This window comes from Camelus dromedarius, chromosome X (genome assembly GCF_036321535.1).
Source record: "Camelus dromedarius isolate mCamDro1 chromosome X, mCamDro1.pat, whole genome shotgun sequence".
In the NCBI taxonomy this organism is placed as follows: Eukaryota; Metazoa; Chordata; class Mammalia; order Artiodactyla; family Camelidae; genus Camelus; species Camelus dromedarius.
The window spans coordinates 78,556,885-78,579,061 of NC_087472.1; positions in this window are offsets into that span (position 1 = coordinate 78,556,885).

Sequence of the window (22,177 nt, forward strand, 5' to 3'; positions counted from 1 at the left end):
AAACATTAATATTTGAAGGCAGAGCCAATACATCCCCAGTCAATAGTATGTGAGTCAGAGGGGTGGGACAGGCAACGTTGCTTGGAATCAACCATCACTGGAAGGGTTCACTCACTTATCTAGTCATTCATTCATTCATTCCACAAATATTTGCCAAGTGCCTATTGTGTGGCAGGGGATGCAGCAACAAATAAAACAGGCAAAAATCCCTGCCCTCTTGCAGCTGACTTCTAGTGTAGGAGACCGATAACAAATGTAAAGAACAAATAACAATTTGGGGTAATAATTCCTGGGTAAATAAGCAAAATGTATACTATAGTGATAAATGTTAAGGAGACAAATGAGGCAGGAAAGGGTATAGTGAGTATTTGTGTGTGTAGGTGTAGGTGTGTAAATTTTAGCTAGAATGGCCAGGGAAAAGGTCTCACTGAGATTACATTTGAGAAAGACCTAAAGGAAGTATATAATTCAAGAGAGAACTTTGAAGCAAGAACCATGATTGCAAGATAGAGTGGTTAAGGGCATGGATTCTGGAGCCAGACTGCAGTGGGTTCAAATCACAGCCCCTCCATACCAAATGTGTGAACTTACCTTCCCATTTTCCAACTCTATCAATTGGGCCTAACAACATTAACTACCTCCTGAGGATCTTGAGAGGATCAATCTGAGAGTACTTATAACACTGCCTGGCACAGACATTTCTCCAGTAAAGACGTACTGATGGCCAATAGGCACATGAAAAGATGCTCATAATCGCTAGTCAACAGAGAAATGCACATCAAAACTACAATGAGGTATCATCTCACACCAGTCAGAATGGCCATCATTAAGAAATCCACATACGATAAATGCTGGAGACAGTGTGGAGAAAAGGGAACCCTCCTACAGTGTCATTGGCAATATAGTTTGGTACAGCCACAGTGGAAAAAGTATGGAGATTCCTTAAAAAACTAAAAATAGTTTTAACGTATGATCCAGCAATCCCACTCTTGGGCATATATCTGGAGAAAACTCCAATTCAGAAAGATACATGCACCCCAGTTTCACAGCAGCACTATTTACAATAGCCAAGATATAGAAGCAACCTAAATGTCCATTGACAGATGAATGAACAAAGAAGTTGTGGTACATTTATACAATGGAATACTACTCAGCCATGAAAAGGAATAAAATGATGCCATTTGCAGCAACATGGATGAACTTAGAGATGATCATACTAAGTAAGGGAAGGCAGACAGAGAAAGACAAACATCATATGGCATCACTTACATGTGGAATCTTAAAATGACACACATGAACTTATTTACAAAACAGAAACAGACTCATGAGCATAGAAAACAAACTTATGGTTACCAAAAGGGAAAGAGGTGGGGAGGGATAAATTAGGAGTTTAGGATGAGTAGATAGAAACTACTATATATGAAATAGATAAACAAGGTCCTACTGTATAGCACAGGGAACCATATTCAATAGCTTATAATAACCTATAATGAAAAAGAATATGAAAAAGGGTATGTATATACATAAAACTGAATCACTGTGCTGTATATCAGAAACTAATACAACATTGTAAATCAACTATAATTAAAAAAAAACCCACTGCCTGCCAAAGATTAGATGTTTGTAAATACTGGCTGAATGAATGAATCCTCATTAACATTAATGTAGTGACCATGGAAATTTTTAAAATAAGTGCCCTAAAAATGAATTTGTGGTAGCCATGGTTTGGGAATGTTCAGATTGTGGACTCGGAATGGAAGGTGTGGTTTTGGAATCCTGGCAGTCACTACTGAGAGGTTTGGGGTCTGGTATTCGAAGTTGGGGGTCCGGTAGACAAGGTTTGAAAAATTACTCAGGCGGGTCAAGTACTTTAAGTAGTAGCCATCAGAAAAGCTGCAGGATTCTTGGAGTCAATTGTCTCAAAGGTAGACAGGGTCTGGGGAACTCTACCAAGGTCAGAATGAGGATTCAGGGGCTCAACTGAAGTTTAGGAAGAGAGTAGCCATTGATGAATGCCACGAGGTGGCAATTAGAGGTACCCCTGGCGGGGGGGGGGATGCTGTAGCCTTGTCTTCTTATTCTCTTTCCAACTCCCTCATCTCCTTCAAGTCTTTGCTAAATATCAGCTTCTCAAAGAGGACTCCCCTTATTTAAAAGTACAATCCTCCTTAGTATTCATTCTCTACATTTTTGTTTTGTTTTTCCATTTTTTCCCTCCACCGCACACACAAACTGCATTAGGTGTGTTGTCCTTGGAATTGAGGTCATGTTACCAGCAATTAAACAAAAATAAACCGGGTTGTTATTTTAATGAAGGAGGAGAGAGAGAGAAAGGAGGAGGAGGAGAAAGAGGAGAGGAGAGAGGAAGGGGGGATGGAGGAAATCTTCAAAAACCCTAAACCCATCAAGATGAGGCAGGAATGGTGGTTTGGGGCCAGATCACACAGGGCTCTGAATGTCACACTGAGGTTTGGCGTGTGTCTGCATGTATTTGAACAAATTCCATCTAAATGAGAAACATTCTCTGCACACAGTTTCCAGCCTCTGCTTCTGCCAAATTCTAAGTCATAACAATCTCTAAGCCATTATTTTTCTCACTTACTTTCTCCCTTTACCAGAAAATTCGCCCTACAAACATGGCCTCTTTGGGGGGAGATTTCATTTTGAAAAAACAAAATTAGAGGGGTCATTTGGGATCTGACCCCCAAAAAGGCTTTTGATTAATACAATTTAACATTTTTAATTTAAAGTCAATTTTGTCTAAGTATAGCTACACCTGCCTTTTTTTAAATTGACCATTTGCTTGAAATACCTTTTCCTATCCTTTCACCATCAGTCTATATGTGCCATTATGAGTAAAGTGAGTGTCTTGCAGGCAGCATATGGCTGGGTCTTGTATTTTTTTATTTTATTTTTTATTGAAGTGTAATTGATTTACAAGGTTAGTTTCAGGTGTACAGCAAAGCTATTCAGATATATATATATATATATATATATATATATATATATATATATATATATATATTCAGATTCTTTTCCCCTATAGCTTATTATAAGAGTAGCTCCCTGTGCTATACAGTAGGTTCTTGGGTCTTGTATTTTTTAATCTATTTTATCTATTTTTGATTAGAGCATTTACTCTATGTTTAAGGTAAATATTGATAGGCAAGGATTTACTATTGCCATTTTGTTCATTGTTCTCTGGCTGTTTCATTGATCTGTTGTTCCTTGTTTCTTATCCTGCTATCTTTTTGTGTGTGTTTTGATGTCTCTTGGTATCAGTATGTTTTGACTTCTTTATCATGTTCTTTTGTGTAATTATTGCAGGTTTTTCCCTTGTGGTTACCATGAGGCTCACATTAAATATTTTAAAATTATAACACCCTTTTTAAAGTTGATAACTTCAATAGCATTCCTAAACTTTACACTTTTCCTCACAACTTAGGTTACTGATGTTATAGTTTATATATATATATATATATATATATATATATATATATATATATATATATATATATATATAATGTAACCAATTTATGTATATAATGTAACCAATTTATGTATATAATGTAACCAATAACAGAGTATTGTAGTGATTTTTTTTTTTACTACGTTTGGCTTTTAACTTGTAAACTAGAGTTGTAAGTGAATTTTGGAGTGGCACCACCACTACCGAGTTACAGAATCTTACAGAAAACACAATTACAGAAAGTTTAAATGTATTTTGAAAAAAATCAGACATGCACACATGCAGGTAAAATTCCCCATGCCAGGATTCAACGCTGGCGGTCTGAAGGAAAGCCAATACCTAAGAGCTGGGTGAGAACACCAAAGCAGCCAGACTGAGTTAATCTCTCAAAGTGTTTTGGACCCACCCCCAGGTTTTTGTTTTTCCAGAATGCGGCTGCGCAGAAACTCTGTTCCACAGCGCTCTCACAGTCTGGGAAACCAACACTGCCCCCAAGGTCTCCTTCCACGACAGGGACTGAGCTCCAAACAGGACACCTTAAAAGGACCAGCAGAGGGAACCTGGGATGGTCTCAGAGCCTCTCTGCAGGCCCGCCTGGCTCTGTGCCATTAGATGTCTGGGAAGAGGTGGAGCCAGCCGTGACAGATCTGTGGGCCAGTGACAGCTCCTGGGTTAATCCGCTGTTCATCACAGCAGCTTTGATACCTTTAGAGGGTGGGCTCTCCATCTGAAAGGGCAGCGGGCGGCCAATCAAGGAGCTCTTGCTCCTGGGGCGCTGGGTGTGCTAAGCGAGAGGGTGGAGGGCTGATTGACAAGCCAGCCTGACAGTGAGCTCAGGGTCTGGACACGCCGCTCCTCCTCGAGCAGGAGGCGGGAGCGGGGACTTGATTGATAGCCTTTCCAACCAGTGAGAACGTCTGAACCACGGGGCCCTTACGTAGCACGCGTCTTTTGGCCGTGGAAGGTTGGGTCTTGCTTTGACTGACACATTTCTCATCCAATAAGCATGTCTTCTTCAGCTGGTGGGGCGGGGCGACTCTCGTGCAGAAAAGGCAGGGCCTTGTCCTTGACTGACCTTTGTTTTACTTAAGGAGGAAACCCAAATTCCACGTGTAGCCCCTCCTTTTCTGTTTTTAAAAAAGCTATGACACTTTAAAAAGTTGGAAAATCACAGCTTTAGAGCCATTTAGCTTTCTCATGCTGAACAGAAACGGCGGCCTCACTGCATCTGAAAAAAAGAGCAGCCCTTAGAAACGGTGATCTTAGGGGTAGGGGCTGGAAATGGAAGTGATTCTCAGGAGCAGCTAAACAGCCACTGGCGTAGAATTGGAGCTTGATTTGAGTTTTAGGGCTTGAGAGACTGTGATGGAGGAGGTTGTCTGATAGAAGGTCTCTCGTGAGAGTGGTGGGAGTTTCCGGGCGCAATGGTGGGTGCCCGTGGAAATCAGAAATGGGTGGTTAGTGGTTGCGGTCAGTCTGGGTGACCCATGTAGACGCCCATAGTAAGGGCCTGTTCAATGATGAGACCAACTGGGATCAAGCAGTGGTTGGAGCCAACCTGCCTAGATCACTGCCATTGCCCCTTGGACATGGCAACACATCCGGCAGCAGAGACTGGGCACAAAGTCAAAGACTCTGTGTTTCTGATGCAGGCTGTTTGCAGCCTGACAGCGGTGCAGCCAACAACACAACTTACCATCAGCAGATATACAGATATCTGATATTGCTGAACATCGAGCAGCTTCCTCAAAAATGGGCTCAAAAGAATTTCAGACTCTACTTCTCTAACCTCTTCCTGGTCCACACACTTTAGTCAGTTAGCTTGTTCACTGAATGTGGCTGTTACCAGAAAGGGATCATCGCCTACTGGATACTTCCTGGGTAATGGTCAGCACAAAAGGGGTGGCAGCTCAGCCCAAAAGGGGCCTAGGGGACTTGAACTTCATTCTGGTTCAGTCACCTGGACTCTCTTCTTGGATGGACATGGTCCTAGGTCATAACAGCAATGACGACTTGATTGAGTACGCTGCTTGCCTAATTCCCTTCCACAATGGCCACGAGAGAATACAGAAAAAAAAAAATCTCTGTAAACTTTATAAAAAATGTCTTTTGTCCTCTTGCACTTGACCCTGCATCTAGATGAAAGCTCTGGGTGCAAACAGGAGATGACTGGATAAAAGTGAAGTTATCATCACTGCAGTGGGACACACTGATTTCATGGCCATGGAAGGAGAGTACTTGGGGAAGAAATACCTTAGACCCTGAGAGGCGCGAGATGAGGAGACAGTGACTGCTCTTTGTCCCCCTAGATTGAGCAGTACAGCCTGGCAAAACCATCGTACTGTTTCCCAGAGTCAAGCAGCAGCTACAGCTGGTCATGTGAACATGGCGGGTCCTAAATTATTCGGGTGTGCTCAATGTCATCAACATCCCCTCCCGAACACAGACCTCCCCCTTAACTGTATAAACACATGGGCCACCATGATCTTGTTTAGATCTGACTGATACAAATTCATCTGCTTCCCCCCGGCACCTGAGTGGCCTTGGATTATGCCACGTTTAGCAACGGGGCTACAAGCACTTGATGGTACCACCTATGGGACTGAACCAAACCAATGGCATGTGTTCCCAATCAAGTCTGATGACAAATTCTGAACTGAAATCAACCGTGTCCCTTTGGCTTATATGTTTGTATGTCGAGGAAAGACTAGGGAACAGAATGTCTCTCCACTGGGTATAGCATTTGCTTTTGGACCCTGTCATTATTGACAGTGACACCAAACATCCAAAAATCTGTCTAAACTCCTTCGTGTGGGTTGCAGCATAATAGCCTGGCCTTAGACTACTTCCTGACTGTCTAAGAGTGGGTCCTGACCACTCATTACCTTGGCCATTTCTCGGGGCTGTGTTGACAGCAAGCAACCTTGGAGGATGAGGTAATGTCTCCCTCTGGGACAAAGAGCAGGCTGGATTCCCCAAGTTCAGCTTTTCACGGCTGTGATGTAAACCCACTGTGTGTGGGTAGCATCCACCAGGGCCCCTCAATGTCACCCCTGTGGGACTTGGAGGACATGGGGCGCCAATATGGTGTACGTACTGTTTGCTGTGCCATGAGTAGTCAACGCCTTTGCCTCTGCCCCAGGAATCTTGTGTCTTCTGTCAGCATCTATAAAATTTGCTAGCTTGTAAGAGGCTAGAATCTCAGATCCTTTGCAGAAGAATCTCAACCCTGACAGTCAAGGACTGAGGGATTGTTTTGTGTACTGTGATAATCCCTAGGAGTTGGCCATTGGCAGTTTTGGAAGGTCAGAGATCAGCTGCTGGTGGTGTCAGGAATGCGGCTCCAGGGGTTTGAGCCCTGAGGTAATTAGCAAGGCTGCTGATTGAGGATCTCTGCCTGTCAATCGCTGGGAGAGGGGCTGTGGTGCTAGTGTTTATGTGGGTCAGTAACAAGCGACACTCTGAGTGGGGTTTCTTGGGCTCCTAAATTGGATTCTTTGAGGATCAGTGATTGGAGCTATGTGTCATGTGATGGGTGTTAGGAGATTTTGGAGGACCCTGTGGGAAACAGAGCTGCCCTTCAGGAAGATATGGAATCTTCAGGAAGGTATGGAATAGAATTTTTCTTAGGTAATAGTCACCCTTTAGATTCAGACCTACCTGCATCTGGTACTTAGCTCTGCCACTTGCCAACTGTGTTGGAAAGAACACCCTGTTCTCCCACTTCTGTGTGAAAAAGCCCACCCTCTTCCTCCCCTGTGTCTCCCTTACTTTCCACAGAACACTTTACTTTGGAGCAAGCAATTCTTTGCGACACCAGCTGAGTGTCCTACAACTTAACTCAATTCTGACACTGTCTACCTGGAGATCGCATTAGATCTTGCAGGTTAAGGGCTCAGTCTCACCAGATTGCCCCCCCACCACAACCTCAGATGCCAACCACAAGTAGTAGGTCCCCACAGTTTCTGTCTGGTTTCATTACAAATCAGAGGTTCCTGCGAACCAGCCCTCCTCAAGTTCAATTAATTTGCCAGAAAGGCTCAAAGAACTCAGGGAAATACTTACATTTACCAGCTTATTAAAAGACATGATAAAGGCCAGAGATAAACAGCCAGAAGAAGAGATACACAGGGCAAAGTCTGGCCAGGGAGCGACCCAAGCACAGGAGCTTCTGTCCCTGTGGAGTTAGGGTGTCTCATCCTCCCTGCATGGATGTGTTCAGCCACCCGGAAGCTCCCAGAACTACATGCTACTGGGATATCATGGAGGCTTCCTCACGTAGGCACGATCAATGATTAACTCCATTTCCAGCCTTCTCCCCTCTCTGGAGGATGGGGGTTGGGGATGAAAATTCCAAGCTTCTAATGATGGCTTGGTCTTTCTAGCGACCAGCCCCATCCAGGAGCCACCGTGGCCCACCTGGAGTCACCTCATTAGAACAAAAGATGCTTCTAGTACTCCTATCACTTAGAAAATGGCCAGGACTTGAGGACCTCTGTGCCAGGAGCTGGGGGCAGAGACCAATATATTTGTTTCCTATTAGCTCACACCAACATGGTTTAACTTCGGCCAAACTCCTTATTCCTTCCGAGACTCAGTTTTCTTATCTGTAAAATAGAGATTATGTATACCACATTAGTATATAGAGTGTAAATTATCTTGGCATTATTGTGGAAGATACTCAACACGTCTGTGGTGTAAAACCATACACAATCTGGGGAAATAGAGATAGTAATACACTGGGGTAACCCCTATGGATTCAGGACTCGGAGGATGGGGGCACAGAGTGGCTTTTTAGAAATAATTAGGCTTATTTGCTTATTTTTAGAGGAGGTGCCGGGGATTGAACCCAGGACCTTGTGTATGCCAAGCACGTGCTCTACCACTGAGCCATACCCTCCCCACCCAGGGTGGCTTTTGCTGGAGCAGGTCCATAATAGGATGCAGGGTGCACAGACACACACACTCCCTGTGGTAAAGCTGATCTCTACATGCCCTGTCAGGTTTTGCGGTTTGACTCAGTGAAAGGCCAGCATGGACACAGTCCTCATGCACATCTCTTGGTTTTTCAGCCCGGGTAGGTATCTGGGAAGTTAAATTTTGTTGGAAGAAGGTAGGCTGTGTAGGTTTCCCAGGATGTGCATCGAAATTTCCAGGAGCTGTATTTTAAGTACCCATGAAATTGTCACCCTGCAGCCTGAGCTCTTGACCTGAGCCTCACAGACCCGCTTCCCCCGCAATCACTGACTTCCACAGACCACTAATTCTTATAGCTTTTGTTTCTTTTTCTGGTCTTACCGAACTGGCTAGAAACCTTTGGTACAGTGGCGAAGAGAAACATTGATGGTAGAACCCCCTTTCCCCCCCATTTAAAAAATATTTCAATGTTTCACATTCAGAATGAGTTTTTTGTAGAGACCTTTATCAGGTTAAAAAAAGTTCCCATTTCTTCCTGCTTTGCTAAGTTTAAAAAAAAAAATTATAAGTGGATGCCAGAACTGGTTAGATGCTTTTTTTCTGTCTTTCTTGGCAATCACAAGTTTTCTCCTTTTTCCTGTAAACGTGGTAAATTTACAGTCTTCAATTTTCCAATAAGAGAAACAACATTGTATTCCAGGGTTTAAACTCAAATTATGATATATTGTCCTTTTTTATATATTGCTAATATTTCATTTAGGATTTTTACATCTCTTTTCATAAATGAGATAAACCTGAAAAGAAAAGTTGTTGTTGTCGTCATGCTGCAATGCATTGAATTGTGCCTCCCACCAAATATGTGGAAGTCCTAACCCCCAGCACCTCAGAATGTGTCCTTAGGTGGCAATAGGTCACTGCAGATGGAATTAGTTAGGATAAGGTCATACTGGAGTAGGGTGGGGCCCCCAACCCAACACGGCTTCTGTCCTGATAAGAGGTTGGCCATGGGAAGACAGGGAGACACAGGGAGAATGCTGTGTGATGACAAAAACAGAGATTGGAGTGATGCAACTGCAAGCCAAGGGACACCAAAGATTGCCAGCAGACTGCCAGGAACTAGGAAGCGGCAAGGAAGGAGTCTCTCCTCCAGTTTCCAGAGGGAGCGCAGCCTTAATAACACTTTGATTTCAGACTTCCAGCCTCCAGAACTGTGAGACAATACATTTCTGTCATACTGAGCCACCCAGTTTGTGGTATTCTGTTACCCTAGGCAACAAGTACAGTATTCTCACAAAACGAATTGGGGATTTTTACCATCTTTTTTTTTTTTTTTTTTTTTTTTTTATCCTCTGTATGAGTTTACACAGCATTACATGATTTGTTCCTTGAATGTTATATAGAACTCGACTGTAAATCCACCTGGGTTTACTGTTTTCTTCGTGGGAAGATAGTTCTTGAATAAGGAATTAACTCAGTCACCTGCTATGTATCTCAAGCACTGAAGATACAATGTGAACAAGATAGGCAGAGTCTTTGCCCTCCTGGAGTTCCCACAGACAGGAAAACTATTCTGGAAACATAGTATACTTTCAGGTTTCATTGATAATCCCACTGGGCAATTAGAGATACATAGTGAAATAATAACCACGGTCAAGCTAATTAACTTATCTGTCTACTCACATAGTTATATTTTTGTGTATGTGTGTTGAGTCCCTGACATCTACCCTCTTAGCAGAGTCCCAGTATACAATGTAATATTATTAACCACAGTCATGCCACCTATTGCATCTCTAGAACTTATTCTACAAAACTGCAACTTTCTACCCTTTGACCAACATTTCCCTATTTCCCCCAACTCTCCACCCCTGTTAACCACTGTTTCTCTGCATCTATGAATTTGACTTTTTAAGATTTCACACGTAAGTTCATGCAGTATTTTTCTTTCTGTGTCTTGCTTATTTCACTTCGCTTAATGTCCTCTATGTTCACCCATGTTGTTGCAAATGGCAGAATCTCTTTTTTAAGGCTGAATAGTATTCCACTGCAATACACCACAATTTCTTTACCCATTCACTTGTTAACAGACACACTTCCACACCTTGGCTGCTGTGAGTAATGCTGCAATGAACACGGGAGCACAGATATCTCTTCAAGGTACTGATTTCCATTCCTTTGGGTATATACTCAGAAGAGGAATTGCTGGATCATATGGTAGCTCTATTTTTAGTTTTTTGAGGAACCTCTGTACTGTTTTCCATAATGGCTTCACCAGGTTATGTTCCCACTGCAGCACACAAGGGTTCTCTTTTCTCCACATCCTCATCAACACTTTTTATCTTCTGTCTTTTTGATAATAGCCACTCTAACAGGTGTGAGGTGATATCTCATTGTGTTTTTGACTTGCATTTCTCTGGTAACTAGTGATGCTGAGTACCTTTTCATGTACCTGTTGGCCATTTGTGAGTCTTCTTTGGAAAAATGTCTATTCAAGTCCTTTGCCCTTTAAAATTGGGATAGTCACTGTTTTTGTTTTGTTTTGTTTTTTGCTATTGGGTTGTGGGAGTTCCTTATATTCTTCAGATATAACACCTTATCAGATATATGCTTTGCAAATATTTTCTTTCATTCCATAGGTTGCCTTTTTATTTTCTGGATGGTTTCTTTTGCTGTGCAGGTGCTTTTTAGTATGATGGAGTCCCACTTACTTATTTTTGCTTTTGTGGCTTGTGTTTTTGCTGTCATATCCGGGAAATCACTGTGGAGACCAATGGCAAGGAGCTTTTCCTTTGTTTTCTTCTAGGAGTTTTATGGTTTGGGGGTCTTAAATTTAAGTCTTTAATCCATTTTGAGTTGAGCTTTGTGTATGGTGTAAAGTAAGGGCCTGATTTCATTCTTTTGCATGGGGATATTCAATTTTCCCAACACGGTTTATTGAAGAGACTGTCATTTCCCCATTGCGTATTCTTGGCACCCCTGTTGAAAATTTGTTAACTGTATATGCTTTGCTTTATTTCTGGGCTCCTCTCTGTGCCATTCCATTGGCCTATGTGCCAGTACCATACTGTTTTGATTACTATAGACTTGCAGTATAATTTGAAATCAGGACATGTGATGCCTCTAATTTTGTTCTTTTTCAAGATTGTTTGACTATTCGGGGTTTTCTGTGGCTCCATACAAATTTTAGAATTTTTTTTCTATTTTTTTTGAAAAATGCCATTAGAATTTTGATAGGGATTGTGTTGAATCTATATATCACAATATTGACTCTTCCAATCCATGAATATAGGATATCTTTCCATTTATTTATGTCTTCTTTCATGTCTTTCACTTTACATTATAGTTCTCAGTGTACAAATTTTTACCTCCTTGGTTAAATTTATTTCTAAGTATTTTATTTTATTTTTTTTGCTGCTATTGTAGATGGGGTTCTTAATATCCTTTTCAGATTGATCATTGTTGGTGTAAAGAAACCCTGCTGATTTTTGTATGTTGATTTTGTATCCTGCAACTCTACTGAATTCGTTTATTGCTTCTAATAGTTTTTTGGTGGTGTCTTTAGGGCTTCCTACAAGTAGGATCGTGTCATCTGCAAACAGAGATAATTCTACTTCTTCTTCTCTGATTTGGATGCCTTCTATTTCTTTTTCTTGCCTGATTGCTCTTGCTAATATTTCCAATACTGTGTTGAATAGAGGTGGCGATAATGGGCATCCTTGCATTGTACTGGATCTTGGAGTAAAAGCTTTCAGATTTCCCCCATTGATTATGATGTTAGCCGTGAGATTTTCACAAATGAGCTTTACTGTGTTGAGGTAAGTTCCTTCTATACCTATTTTGTTGAGAGCTTTTTAAGAAAATTATTATGAATGAGTGTTAGTCTTTGTCACATGCTTTTTTTCCTTCTATTAAGATGATCATGTGGTTTTTATCTTTCATTCTGCTCATGTGGTGTATCACATTGTTTGATTTGCATATGTTATATCAACCTTGCATCCCAGGGATAAATCCCACACGATCATGTTGTATAACACTTATGATATGTTGTTGAATTCAGCTTGATAGTATTTTATTAAGGATTTTTGCATCTATGTTCATCAGAGATACTGGCCTGTGGCTTTCTTTTCTTGTGTTGTCTTTGTCTGACTTTGGTATCATGGTGATGCTGGCTTCACAAAATGAGTTTGAAAGTATTTCCTTTACTTATTTTTTGGAAGAGTTTTTGAAGGATTGGTATTAATTCTTCTTTGATTGGTAGAATTCAACCATGAAGCCACATGGCCTGGGCTTTTCTTTGTTGGGAGGTTCCTGATTCAATCTCCTTATTTCTTACTGGCCTGTTCAGGATTTCTGTTTATTCTTGCTAGGTTGTATGCTTGTAGGAATTTGTCCATTTCTCCTAGGTTATCCAGTTTGTTGGCATATAACTGTTCATAATAGACCCTTATTACTATTTTTATTTCTGAGCCATCCATTGTAATGTCTCCTCTTTCATTTCTGACTTTAGGAATCTGAGTCTTCTCTCTTTTTTTCTTAGTCAGTCTAGGTAAGGGTTTGTTGATATTTCCCCCCCAAAATACACTTGTGGTTTTGTTGACTTTTCTACTGTTTTCTCATTCTCTATTTGATTTATTTCTACTCTGATCTTTATTATTTTCTTCCTTCTGCTAACTTTGGGATTATTTTGTTCTTTTTTTTCTAGTTCCTTTTTTTCTCCAGCCCTAGAAACTTGATGTTTATTCAGTCCCTAAACGTGGGTCCAAAGTGCCTCCTACAAATTTTTCTAGTTCCTTGAGGTATAAAGTTAGGTTGTTTAGTTGAGATCTTCTATTTTGATGTAGGTATTTATCACCATAAATGTCCCCCTTAGTCTACTGTTGAACCCCTCTACTGAGTTTTTCAATTCAGTTATTGTATTCGGCAGCTCTATGGTTTGTTTGATATTTTAAAATATTTTCTGTCTCTTTGTTGAAATTCCCACTGTGTACATGCATTGTTCTCCTGACCTTGGCGAACATCTTTAAGACCGTTATTTTGAATCATCTGCCAGGGAAATCACTTATCTTCATTTTAATTGGGTCAGTTTCTGAAGACATATCTTGTTCTTTTGTTTGAAACACATTTCCCTGTTCACTTTCCTTGACTCCCTCCGTTGGTTTCTGTGTATTAGATAAAGCCGTTACTTCTCCCAGGCTTGACAGACTTGCCTTCCATAGGAGATTAACCTCACCACCAAACAGCCCAGCCAGAGATTCTGAGTGCCTCTCAAACCTTTGTTCTTGTCCAAACTACTATCTTTAGTGGGCCCTGGGAGATTAGGGTGTACCAAGACTTGTCAGTGCTCCAAAAGCAGAGAGATGCCCACATGTCTGTTCAGGCTCCTGGAGGACTACTGATTGCCTGCCCTTTCAGATCCCAGTTGCAGGCTAATTTGAAGCTTGACCTTTGGGCAGCAGTTGGGAAAGTCAGGACATTAGATATGCAGTCTGTCTCCTTTCAGAGAGGAACTGGGAGCTGGGTGTTTTTGCCCCCTTGCTCTGTGCTGAACCATGGGGAACAGCCATCAGGAATGCTGGTACATCCATTTAAAAGCAATCCTTTGTTCTCTGTGGTCCTGGGGAAACTCAGAAATACTGAGCCCTGTTTGTTCTCAAAGCTAGATGATCTCCGCCTCAATTTTGAAGATATTTTTGCCATGTATAGTAGGTTATCAGTTTGTTCAATTCACTACTTTAAAGATGTTGCTTCACTGGGTCATTTTTATATTTTCCATGTCTCTTGTTGAGGTTTCAATCTTTTGGAATAACAGTATTATAACTTTTTTTTTTCTTTTTTGATTCCATTATACTAAGTTTCAATGTCCTTCTCTGCTAATTCTAATATCTGTGTCAAATCTGGGTTGGTTTTGATTGATGATTGTTCTTATGTTTTCCTGCCTTTGTATGACTGGTAAGCATTGAGTGGATGCCAGACATTGTGAATTTTTTCTTGTTGGGTGCTGGATATTTTTGTATTACTATAAATCTTCTTGAACTTTGTTCTGGGATGCAGTTAAGTGTCTTAGCAACATGTCTATCCTTTCAGGTCTTGCCCTTATGATTCTGCAGATGTGGTCCTGAGCAGTGCTCAGTCTAGGGCTAAATATTCTCCTGAGACAATTATTCTTATTGAGGCAAGACCTTCTTGAGAACTTTACTCAATGCTTTATGAATTAGGTATTTTTTCCTGTCTGCCTAGTGGGAGCAGGTCCTATTCCTGCTCCCGTGTGAGTGCCGGGCACTGTTTCCTCGAATCCTTTCACATGCTTCCTTCCGTGGCCCCAGGTGTTTTCCTCACATGCATGCACTGATTAGCACTCTCCTGAATACTCACGGGTACTCTCTTCAGATCTCCAGGGTTCTCTTTCTGCATTAATCAGGGTTCACCAGAGAAACAGAACCAACAGGAATAATCTAGAACAGTAGGAAATAATCTAGAATAACATTTGACCAAATATCTAGGTACTGTGGACTAGCCAAGTTGACACTTACAATCCACTGTCTCATTCTCTGCACAAGTTTTGCTCTCTGGTACCCTGTTCTATCAACTCCAGCTGCTTCAATCTCCTAGGAGTCTCAGCTCCAAATCTTCAACTCAAGGAGTCAGTTGGGCTCTGCCTCAGTTCCCCTACCCTGTGCCGTGGCCTGAACAATTTCTCAAGGTGGTTACCTGGGAGAACCATAAGTACTCACCTCATTTGTTTGCCATCTCTCAGTTCTTGATTGCCTGCTGTTCAGTGCTTAACATTTGTTGTTTCATTAAGCAGAACCAGAATCATACATTCTTCTCCAATATAACCTCTCAATGTGACTTAGAAAAAATCTAGACAAAACCAAGCAATCTACTTTCAAGTAACTTGGGCCCTAAAAAAAAAAAAAAACTTAATTGGATTAAAGTAAATTGAAATGAAACGAAGTACTTCCATAAAAACAAGCTCGGAATCACACATTCTTCTCCAAAGTAACTTCTCAACACCAGTTAGAATGGATCTGTTGAAACTAAGCAGTTTAACGTGCAAATAACTTAGTATCACATATTTCCTGTAAATAAATTTTGTATGGTGAGTTAAAGCAAATCTAGGTGAAACTGAGAACTTTATTTTAAAACATATTTAGAATCACAAAATTTTCTCAAAAGTAATATCTCGTGGCAAGAGTAAATGAAGATGAAACTAAGCTGTATATGTATAAATAAACACAGAATCACATATAATTCTAAAAAATAACTGCATATGGTGATTTCATGCAACTTAAGTGGAATTAAGCAATCTAAGTGAAAACGAGCTTTGAATCACACATTCGTCTTGGAAGTAATTCCCCAGTGCAAGTCAGAGCAAACTTAGGAGCAAAGAACCTAGAAGAAGAAAAGAAGTTTTAAAACAAGCTCAGAACCTCATATTCTTTGCCAAGGAAACCAATTCTTGAAAGTTAGAGCAAATTTAGATTAATCTATGCAGTATAAGTAAAAATGTGCCCAGAATCACACATTCTCCTCCAAAGCAGCTTCTTATTGTGAGTTAGAGTAAATTTAGATGAAACCCAGCGGTATTTATGAGGACAAGCTCAGTGAAAACAACATCAAAATAACACATTCTTATGGTTAATTAGAGAAAATCTTATTATTATAGACAGTATGTGTAAAAACAAGATCACAATAACACATTTTCCTGCACAGTCAACATAGCATTGGTTTTAGGGATAATGTTAGTGTTAGGGCGATGGTTAGGTTTAGGATCAAGGTGAGGTGCAGGATCAGGGAAACAGTTAATTTCATGATTAGGATCAAGATCAAGTTCATGGTCAGAGAGTGAGGGTCACTTTTAGAATCACTATCAGGATGAGTCAAGTTTATTGTCAGGGTCAGGATTAGGGTTAGATGTGGAGTTAAGTCGGGTTCTGGGTGAGGGTCAGTGTTCTGGTTAGGTTTAAGTCAGGGTCAGGTTCATGGTTAGGGACAGGTTTAGGGTAAAGATCAAGTTTAAGCTTAGGTTAGGGATTAGGGTCAGGATTAGGGTCCTGATCAGGTAATATTTAGGTTACAGTTTATAGTTAGCTTTGGGGTTAGGGTTTAGAGTCAGGTTTAGAACCAGGTTTAGGGTTCTGATTAATGTGAGGGTCAAGTTCATGGTCAGAATCAGTGTTGGGGTTAAGATAAGTTGAGGTCAGTGTTTGATTGTTCGAGGGTCAGGGTTAGGTATGGGTTAGAAAGAGGGCCAGGAAGTTCCTTACTTGAAGTTGGTTAGCTAGCTGGCTACAACTGGGATTGGGGGGAAGTACATCTTGGGGATTGGGACCGCCCCAGTTCCACAGCAGTCCACTTCTAAAGGGTCTCTGAATCTTCTGTGTTGGCCTCCATCGACTTTCCCCACAAACAGTCTCTGTACCCCCTGCACAGGTCCGTGGGGCCTCCCGGTGCTGATCCTGCTCTTCCTTGACCTCCCCAGGTTAAGAATTGGGGTGAGAGGACAACGACAACCAGGACTATGTTAGACAGCTAGCTATCTGCAGGTGGGGGAGCGTGTTGTATGGCTTCAGATGGCTACTGGTCTGCTGAAATTCCACCTGAAAGGCTTCTTCCTTCACTGCGGGGCCCCTGAAGGGCTCAGGTCATTTCATGTGCTGTCTGATTTCTCCTCGCTGATAATCATGGCCAGGATGTCACTGGGTTGCAGTAACATGGTTAACCTGTTGCAGTTGGCAGAGTAGTTTGGTCTGGAGGTAGGGACCAGCCCTGAATATCAGGGCATTCTTTGAAAAAGTCTCTTCTCCCTGTGCAGAGGCTCCAGGGTTTCCTGGTGCTGGTCTCACTGATTGCAAAGGTAGGAACCCAGGGCGCAACAAGCCTACCCTCTGTGGAAGCCTTCAAAGGACCAGTAAGCCTGTCCTACTTCTGTCTGAGTTCCCTTGCTGAGAACTGATGCTCGGAAGCAACAAGATTGAGGTGGAAGAGTTAGCCTCCTGAGGTGTGAGAAGCTTGACATGGGGCTTTTCCTAAACCGAGGAGCAGGTCAGTCAACCTTCCAGACTATGGTGTCAGAGAGTGACAATGTCAGGTGGCCGGCTGGCTGAAGAGGGTAGAGCTTAGATGAGGTTTCAAATAGTCCCTGTTCCATAGGAGGTTCCCCTGAAAGATTTCTGCACCCTTTATACTGGCCGCTGGGATCGTTCCGTGAGATTCCATTGGTTCCTTGCATGATATACTGGGCCACAGATCCCTGGCAGTAATTGAAAGATGTGCTAAATGCAGAGAAGGGGGCTTCTTGGGGCCTCAGGTCCATCCAGTTCCTGCAGTGCCCCTCCTGAAAGGCCACTGCCCCCACCAGGGAGAATCCAAGGGTTGACTTGTGCCATTTTCATGAATTCTTTCCTCCCCCGCATAAGAGATGAGGCTACTAAGTGGGCTACTAACCCAGGTTCAGGTTGTGTATCTAGCCAACTCTGTTGGGGGAGCATGTGTTGGTATTTGAGTTTACCCCTTTTCCCAAGTGGGTGCTACCTAAAAGGCTTATGCACCCTTGGTGTTGGCCCCTGAGATTGTCTCATGTCAGTTTCACTGCTCTCCAATGTCTTCTACCCAAGAAATGAGGCTTCTAGGCACCTGGGTCATTATCTAAAGACCAACTGGTCACAGAAGGTAGGAAGGCCTTGCTCAGGTCCTCTTATTGTTCCTAGTTTTCCCAGGATCAGTCCTAAAATGGCTCTATGTTCTCTGTAAGACTCCAGGGTCTACCTTTGCCAGTCTCTCCCCTTTCTTTCATTCTCTGCATGAGACATGGTATTATGAAATACTTGGTTGAAGTCAGATGGTTAGACAGCTTTGGTGGCCACTTGTGAAAGTTGGGACTAAACTTCTGCAGTGAAAATCTCATAACTAAGAATGAGGACTTAGATTCTGGAGCTGAAATTGGGACTTAACATCTGGAGGGGGAGTGGAGATTTGGCCTCTGGAAGGAAGGCTGGGGAATGTAGTTGATCATGGCACAGGTTGGGAGGCAGAGGTCTTGGCTTGATTTCTGGCTGGAGAGGTCAGGACTTGGCCTCTGGTGGGAAGCCTGGAACCTAGTCTCTGAAGCAAAAAAGCAGGACGTAGGTTCTGGAGCTATTTTTGTGGAGTTAGCCTCTGAAGGGGGAGTTGGGGCAGTGGTAGCTGGCAGCAGAGGTTGGAAGCTGGTATCTGGCAGGGGGATGACAGGACTTAGTGCTTGGTATGAGAAGCCTAGTGTTAGTGCCTAGCCTGAGGCCCTTGGATTCAGTGTCTAATGGGTGCAAGTCAATGTCCAGAATTGTAAAGGGTCTGAGGTTTTTAACTCTACTTGCAAGCTAACAAGCTATCCTGTTTCATGGATGCAAGCAGAAGACATGAGACTCTGGGTTAGAGATAAAGAACTTTACTATTCGCAGCAAAAGCAGTAGCCAGCATCCTAGCATGATGTTTGAACTGATTCTTGAAGGCAGTAATACAGATGGACCTACATGCTTGCCTGTGCACATAGTGGGTTATGTTATAGGAGAAGAACACTGAATGTGGGGGATTAATTGCTCCTATAATGAACAGCAACAAACCTGCTTTTGGTCTGGAAGGAAATAACTACCTCATTTTTTCAAGGAAGCTTGCTATAAACACAAGTCTGAAAAATAAACTGTGCAAAGAGTGACCTTGCATTCTTGGTATACCCAACAAGAAATGTGTAGGTACCCACAGGGATGATGAAAGATTGCCTTTTTGTAAGTCAGGATGACCAGATGACCTGCTTTGGGATTTGACAAGAGGTTCTGATTTGGGGGTTGATCTTAAGTCTGGGTTTGTAGGTTAACCAGATGTCTTGATTCACTCTCAAGCAGATGTCGTTTTAGAAGTTTGGTAGACTAGATGGCCACCTGGTCAGTTAGCCAGAAAAGACCCAGATAGTGCAAGAGTTCTAATGTTTGTTGTGGGGGAGGCTTCCACTTCCAGGGAAGAAGGCTAGAGCCTGGGCCCCACTAGGTTGAGTTCCTGGATCCTGGAGAGAGCCACCCTAGGGGCTTTGTATCACCTGAAATTCCAGGAGATTTCCTCCTCAAAGTCCTCAGGACACCCCACCTTGGCCCCTGCAGCTCCTCAGACATTCCATGACCATCTGATCTACCTTGAATGACCTACCTCCTCAGCCATTCCAACACTTTCACTATCTGGAAGTGAATGGGTTATGGGGCTAGCCAGCTGTAGTTGGGAGAGGCAGAAGGTGCACTATTTTGTGTATCAGATCATTCCTAGTCTTCCGAAGGTCTACAATAAAGCTCTCTACATCCTTCTTGGAATGCTGGGGGTCTCACACCAGCAAGCAGAAGACATGAGACTCTGGGTCTCTGAACTCCATTGAGAGATGAGGCTGGGAAAGGACTAAGCAGAGATCAGATAACTAGTGGATGGCAGTAAAGACTGGGGGAGAGGCTGGCTGGGACTTCAGGCCCACTGTGCTCCTTGGAGATCCCCAATGAAAAGGCCTTTGCAGGTTGGGTTTGAGCTCAGGCATTCATAAACAATTTTATGGAGTTGCTGTTCCCAGCTCCTGACCTGCATGTGCATGGACTGGATCCTGATAAACATACCTAAGACTTTGAGAACTGAGCTAATGTTAGACCTCTTTCCTGGTCCCAGACTGACCATTGGGTGCTACATGTATGGGAAAGTCCTGAATAACGCTGCAAAGCCTGTGAAAACTGAACTGACACTGGAAACACACTCACAGAAGACAGGATGGTACTTATGGATTGTCTGCTAAAACAAATATATCAACATTCTCCACAGGATTTAAATAAGACCTAGAGTCTCATAATGTAATATTCAAAGAGTCCAGGATACATTCCAAAATTACTCAGCATACAAAGAACAATGAAATGTTCAATTCTAATGGAGAATGACAATCAACAGGTGCCAAGAATGAGATAATGCAGATGTTGGAATTATCTGCCAAGCACTTTAAGAGAGCTATTATAAAAATGATTGAATGAGCAATCATGAAAATTCTCAAAACAAATATTAAAATGGAAAGTACTAGAACAGAAAAAAAGACATAAAGATTAACCAAATGGAAATTTTAGAACTAAAAAATAAAATAACAACATCAACAAAAATCACTGGATGGACTCAGTAGCAAGTTAGAGATAACAGAGAAAAGAGCCAGCGAACTTGAAGATAGATCAATAAAAACTATCCAACTGAATAAGAGAGAAAAAATATTGAAAAAAATTAATAGAATTTCAGGAAACTGTGGGACAACAACAAAAAGTCTAACAGTCAAGTAATTGGAGCCCCAGAAAGAGGAGCATGAGGTGGAAAAAATATTTGAAGAAATAATGGCCCCTCAAACTTCCCAAGTTAGGTAAAAAGCATTAGCAGATTTCTCATCAGAAACCATGAGGGCCAGAATGAAATGGCACAACATTCAAAAACTCCTAAAAGGCTAAAAGAAAAGAACTATCAATTATGAAGTTCATATTCAGTGAAAATAGCCTTCAGGAATGAAGGTGAAAGAAAGGCATTCTCCTACATAAAAAACTAAGAGAATTTATAGACAGCATACCTACTCTAAAAGAATTGCTCAAGGAAGTTCTTCAGACAATCAAAAGGACATAGAAAGGAAACTTGGAACATCAGAAATGAAGGAAGAACAACAGAAATGGTAAGTTTAATAGACTATTGTTCTCTTGAGTTCTTTAACACATGCTTGATAGTGGAAAGCAAAACATACTGATGACTTTTTAATATATATGGATATAGTATATAATGCACTTATAACACGAAGGAGGAAGGATAAAGGCACCTATATGGTGGTAAGGTTTTTAAATTCCAATTAAAGTAGTAAAATATTGATTCTAAATAGATTATGAAAAGTTAACTATGTATTTTGTAATCCCCAAAATAGTCATAAAATTTAATGCAAATACATATCGTCAAAATCACGATAAATACAAGAATAAGTTCAAACAATCCAGAAAAAGGCAGCGAAGGGCAAACAGGAGCAATAAATGGGGGGAGGGGGGAGAAGAGAAAGCAAATAATAAAATGGCAGATTAAATCCAAACATATCAGAAATTAACCAAGTGAAAATGGTTTAAACACATCAATTAAAACATGAGATTGTCAGAAAATTTAAAAAATGACCCAACTTACACCTGAAACTAAAACAATATTGTAAATCAACTGTACTTCAATAAAAAAGAATGATCTAACTATAAGCTATCTATAAGAAACTTCAAATACAGTGATATAGGTACTTGAAAAGTAAGAGGATGGAAAAAAAGATATACTATGCAAACATGAACCAAAAGAAACTGGACAAAGTAGACTTTAGAGTAAAGAAAATTACCAGGGATAAAAAGAGACATCAAATATTAAAGAAGAATCAATCCACCAAGAAGACACACAACTCTAAAGCACCTAACAACAGAGTTCCAAAATACACAAACCCCAAACTGTCAGAACTGAATAGAGAAATAAACAAATCCAAAGTTATAGTTGGAGATTTCAATGCTCCTTTCTAATTAACAGAACTAGAAGACAAAAGCTCAGGAAGAATGAACATAAATACAAAACAGAAACAGACTCATAGACATAGAATACAAACTTGTGGTTGCCAGAGGGGAGGAGGGTGGGAAGGGACAGACTGGGAGTTCGAAATTTGTAGATACTGACAGGTATGTATAGAATAGATAAACAAGATTATCCTGTATAGCACAGGGAAATATATACAAGATCTTGTGGTAGCTCACAGCG